General features: G+C 43.3%; 1 pseudogene; it reads right to left on the bottom strand.

The window, feature by feature from the left end:
• Positions 1-1,520: 1,520 nt before the first annotated feature.
• Positions 1,521-2,255, bottom strand: LOC150012607 (histone H3.3A-like; annotated as a pseudogene).
• Between the last annotated feature and the right edge of the window lie 2,930 nt (positions 2,256-5,185).

The following is a 5,185-nucleotide window of genomic DNA, read 5'->3' as shown; positions in this document are numbered from 1 at the left end:
GCACGGGGACTCCCCCATGCATCACCATCGACGGATCCACCCTGGAGGTTGTCAACGACTTCACTTACCTCGGGTCCACCATCTCGAGCTCTCTGTCAGTCGACTTGGAGGTCAACCGGAGAATCGCCAGGGCAGCCACAGTTATGGCCAAACTGAACCGGCGAGCGTGGAACAATTCCAGCCTCACTGAGAAAACCAGACTGCGCATCTACCAAGCCTGCGTACTCAGCACTCTCCTCTATGGCAGCGAGACGTGGACCACCTACGCAAGGCACGAAAGGAAACTCAACAGCTTCCACATGAGGTGCCTGCGACGCGTCCTGCATGTCGCCTGGCAGGATAAGGTCCCCAACACCGAGGTGCTGAAGTGAGCCAATATGAGCAGTTTGCATGCAGTTCTTAGCGAGAGACGCCTCAGGTGGCTCGGCCATGTCAAAAGAATGGATCCAGGCCGTATCCCCAAAGACCTCCTCTACGGCGAGCTAGCAGAAGGCCAGAGGATGACAGGGCGCCCAAAACTGCGGTTCAAAGACATCTGCAAAAAGGACATGACACAATGCTCCATCAATCTCAACACATGGGAAGTTCAAGCAGACGACCGCCTAGCCTGGAGGCTCGCGGTCAGGCAAGGTACGTCACGCGCAGAGGCTGCGCGCAACGAGGAGGCGGCCCAGAAAAGATCGAGGTGGAAGCAGCGTCAACAGCAGCAACAACAGCCATCTGCCTTCACCTGTAACAAGTGCGGCAGGGATTGTCACTCCCGAGTCGGACTGCACAGCCATTCTCGGCGGTGCAGATAGACTCTCAAGAAGCTACGCCATCGTCTCTCGAGACGGACGGCTGCCGACGACGACGGAAAGGAAGGACATTTCTGTCTAAATAAGTAGGACAGACCTCTATGGCAAGGGAGTAGTTTCCATTAGGTAGTATAGGATAAACACTGAACATTCTTGTGTTTGTATACAGCCTGCTTTCTTTAGTAGCAATTGCTTTAGTTACATTTCACACTTAAGGATAGCATTGTGATATTCGAGTACTTCCCAGGTTCTCAATAAAATATCTGCAAGCATCTCTTTTTTTTTTAAGTGTATTTTATTGATTATATTGTTACAATAGTTCCAGTTTTTTCCCCTTTGCTCCCCTCCGCCCAGCACCCCCCTTCCCCAACAATCCCCTCTCCAAGTCCATGCCCATGGGTCGTACATACAAGCTCCCCTGCCTCACCCTTTTTTTTTTTTTTATAGTTTAATGTATTTTAATAGCAAACTTACAGGAACAGCACAGAAGACAGACAACATTAAAAACATGTATTTGCATGTAGGACAACTCAGTTAGAAAAGTATAGCGAATGGATGGAATCTACTGTATGATAAAAATGCTACAAACACCATTTAGTTGCCATCAATAAGAAATTTACTCGTTTTAAAAAAATCCAAATGCTGGCATTGTCCAGAAAAATTTAACACGTTTATTTATATTGTTATAAAGTTGAACTGCTGAAACTTGTTCACTGAAACATCTTTACTTGCATTAATGCTTTATGTCCCCGCATTTATATTAAAAAAATTCACACACAAATGAAAATGGAAAAACTGCCAATACCTGATTTCTGTCCCCTATTTTCCACTTGCAATCATATACTTAGGTACCTTTTGACCCCATGGAAAAAAAATATCTAACGTTCAGAACTACCAATAACAGGAAGAAGAGAAATTTTTTTTTTTTAAAGAATGAAATGTTTCCCATCATAGTGGACTCTTAAGCACGTTCTCCACGTATGCGGCGTGCTAGCTGGATGTCTTTTGGCATAATTGTTACACGTTTGGCATGGATAGCACACAGGTTGGTGTCTTCAAAAAGGCCAACCAGATAGGCTTCACTTGCCTCCTGCAAAGCACCAATAGCTGCACTCTGGAAGCGCAGATCTGTTTTGAAGTCCTGAGCAATTTCTCACACCAGACGCTGGAAGGGAAGTTTGCGAATCAGAAGTTCAGTGGACTTCTGATAACGTCTAATTTCACGGAGTGCCACAGTACCAGGCCTGTAACGATGAGGTTTCTTCACCCCTCCAGTAGAGGGCGCACTCTTGCGAGCGGCTTTGGTAGCCAGTTGCTTCCTCGGTGCTTTACCACCGGTGGATTTGCGGGCAGTCTGCTTTGTACGAGCCATGGCAGAGAGATCTCTTTAGTTACCCCCCTTTTCCTTCGGCTGGAGCTCTGTGAGCTGAAGGAGGCGCTGGCGTTAGAGAGCGACGTCGGCTGCGAACACAATTGAAAATGCCTCACCCTTTCATATATTCTTCTTCTTTTTTAAAAATAATTAATTATTTATTTAAATATTTTAACAATAAAAAATAACAATCCCTCCCTCTCAGACTTAAGACCCTTTACAATCTTATAAAGGACAATGGACGAAGGTCTCGAGCTCCTCTAGCTGCTTCAAGCTGGACATGGTCGTCGTCCTACCTCTACCCGTGGGTCAAGAAATCCCTAATAAGAGTGGGGGTTTGGAGGGGAGGGTGGCCTTCCCACAAGGGGAAGGATTGTGCAGACTCCAGGTTGGTTGGCTGTCTCTGGACAACGGCATGCTTGGTTTAACAGGCTGGCATCCTTGTTGTATTCTGGGGGCAACAGGGTTAAAGGACATCATTCAATCCGTAAACACTAGATGACAAAAGACAGATATTAATTTTTCAATGTCCCACATTAGGGAAAATAAGGGCTTCTTTGGAGGAAGGTATGTCAGGTACATCTCACCTGTCCAAAACCCTTTTGCCCAATATACTTAGTTTGGACTGAGGGAAATATTTTAGGTTTCCCCCCTCTCAGGCCTCTGGGCTCTTTCTGTCTAAGCCATTAGGATAGAAAAGAGAAACCAGTTTTAAAGTGAAGCCCACAGACCACCCCGTTCTTCACCAACCCAGCCACTTAGTTCAGCCAAACCATTGATTCTCAGGAGGCAGCGATGCAGACAGGATTAAGTGAGGCCTATACGTACAGATAATCACTCAGGTAATGAGATCATAGGCTTATGTCCTTTGAAAACAGAAAACACATGTTAATTTATGTAACATAACCCACACACAAGTTTATAGATCTGTAGGACTGTCTTATTGGAAAGACATCCAGTTGCAAGGCATTTGACATTCTTCTTGCCTGTAAGTTAAACATCTTTGATAATGCCACAGACATAGTTTAACTTTCAAATGAAAACATACTTTAAATGAAAAGAAACTTTAAAGACGGTTAGTTGCACTACTTTATAGTCTACCACTGGGCATTGTGATCTTTGAATCGTGATTTTTCTCCCTAAGATTACTCTCCTTGACATTAAAGGGACTGCATTAAGTCCATTTTTAATTTATCCTGTTCAATTGCATAAACACAACAAGAGCAGCAAATGATCACTTATGATCTTTAGTTCTGCTTTGCTGGAACTTACGCAAGGAACATTTAGGGTGACCTTCAGTCTCCCCTTCAAGGCACAGAAGCAGATCAACATACCTGGCATTCAGCCTTGCCTGTAAACACCTGTCTTTTCCAGGTCCTCCTGGTTTTCCATTGTGCCTTAAGGTCCCTTCTAGCCATCTTTCAGGAAAACAACCTTCATTCCTTCCCTGGAAAGATTGCCATGGACCACACATCCAACCAAGGTACCAGGCCTTTTATCTCGTGGACTTTTATTACCTTTGAAAGTCAGTCCCAGTTGCTCAGGGCTTTTTGGTAACAACCAAAGCCCAAGCATGTCTCCTTTAGGCATGACATTCCATTCAAAGCCTTAGTTAAAAAAGAAAAAAAAAAACCCTCTATTAACAACTGGTCTTATTAGTTTTATGCAAAGAAACTTAGGTCATTACTTACATCTTTAGAATGCCAAATTCTGGAGGGATCATATAGGGAGAAAAATATACAGTGTGAAGGAAAATCCTTGTCCTTCTATTATTCACTGAACTTGCATTTCTATTCTTTATATTTTTATTTTTTCCCCCCACTAAAAAATTTTCTGTTTGCTTGTTTTTCCATTACAGTTGTCTCACTTTTTTCCCCCTCTTGCTTCCCTGCACCCTGCCCCCCACTTCTTCCACATTCAGTCTCCACCCAGTGGTCCATGTCCATGGGTCATTTATACATGTTCTTTGACTAGACCCTTCCCCTTCTTACCACTTCTCTCCCTCCCATCTCCCCCTTTGTTACTGTTAGTTTATTCCTCGTTTACATACCTCTGGTTCAATTTTGCTCATTTGTTTGTGTTGTTCATTAGTTTCCTGTAACAGGTGATAGCATAAGGTAATTTTCTTTTGTTGCCTGGCTTATTTCGCTAAGCATAATTCTCTCTAGTTCCAATCATGTTGTTGCAAATGGTAGAAGTTCCTTCTTTCTTTCAGTACTTATTCATTGTCATTTTCCCCCTTTGTACTCGTGTTCCTCTCTGTCTCTCTCTGTTTCTTCATCTTCTTAAAGCAGACCCTTTAGCATCTCTTGCAATGCTGGTTTGGTGGAGATGTATTCTTTTAGCCTTCTTTTGTCTTGTAAACTCCTTATTTCACCTTCCATTTTGGATGAGAGCCTTGCTGGGTAGAGTATTCTTGGTTGTAGGCCTTTGTTTTTCATTGCTTGGAATATTTTTTGCCATTCCCTTCTGGCTTGTAGTGTTTCTGCTGAGAAATCTGATGATAGCCTGATTGGAGCTCCCTTGTGTGTTATTAGTTGTTTCTCTCTTGCTGCTTTTAGGATTCTCTCTTTGTCTTTGAATGTTGGCATTTTAATTATGATGTGTCTTGAAGTGGGCCTTTTGGGGTTCATCTTCATTGGGACCCTCTGTGCTTCCTGGACTTGCGTGACTCTTTCTCTCCTCATGTTAGGAAAGTTTTCTGTCATTAGTTTTTCAAAGAGGTTTTCTATTCCTTGCTCTTCTTCTTCTCCTTCTGGAATTCCTATGATATGGATATTATTACGTTTCATGTTGTCCTGCAGCTGTCTTAGAGCCTCTTCAGTCTTGTTCAGTCTTTTTTCATTTTGTTGAACTGTCTGTGAGTTTTTGTCTACATTGTCCTCCAGCTTGCTGATCCGATCTTCTGCTTCCTCTAGCCTGTTTTTAATTCCTTCTACTGTGTTCTTCAATTCAGAGATCGTATTCTTCATTTCCTCCTGACTCTTATTGATAGCTTCCATGTCCTTTTTGATGC

Source organism: Furipterus horrens, unplaced genomic scaffold (genome assembly GCF_987537825.1).
Source record: "Furipterus horrens unplaced genomic scaffold, mFurHor1.1.pri manual_scaffold_4, whole genome shotgun sequence".
NCBI lineage: Eukaryota > Metazoa > Chordata > Mammalia > Chiroptera > Furipteridae > Furipterus > Furipterus horrens.
Note: the sequence above shows the minus strand (reverse complement) of the source record. Positions and strands in the feature narration are given on the sequence as shown.